Genomic DNA, 595 nt, shown 5'->3' on the forward strand with positions numbered 1-595 from the left:
AAAGAATCCACTCATTTACCTCGTTTTATTAATATCGTTCCTCATCTTCCGATGAAATACTCTCCGAAAACAATCCTTCCGACATACTAAATAAAGTGCCGACTGAAACCGCACTCAATGATCTCCAACTCGTCTTCTCATATCCAGAAACATCTTTAATTGATTTCCACATATGTCCATTAAACATCCTTCCCTCCTCATCGCTTTCCCCGTACTGACCGCAAATGTAAATCACCGAGCACATGTCAATTACACAAAAATCTCCGCTTCTCTTTTAAATCATTATATGCATAGAAGAAAAATAATAATTCTCCACTGTCAATTAATTGCTCTTGAAATCCTTTTACCCTTTACTTTCCATGTAATCTCCTTCCAATGACACAGAACCCTTCTAAAGCAATCAAACATTTCCACCTGCAATTCACCGCGAACCACAATAAAACCGTTTAATCCAGCATTCTCTATCCTTATCCAATCCTCTCGCTATTAAACACCTCTCCTCCCAACGCATGCGCCAAGCAAATAGTTTGCCAATACATATCCTAACCCCGTTTAAATGGCTGTCCCGCCAATATCTATCTCACTTTCCATTTAA

This window comes from Ceratina calcarata, unplaced genomic scaffold (genome assembly GCF_001652005.2).
Source record: "Ceratina calcarata isolate Rehan_Ccalc_2016 unplaced genomic scaffold, ASM165200v1 scaffold1452, whole genome shotgun sequence".
NCBI classification, from domain to species: domain Eukaryota; kingdom Metazoa; phylum Arthropoda; class Insecta; order Hymenoptera; family Apidae; genus Ceratina; species Ceratina calcarata.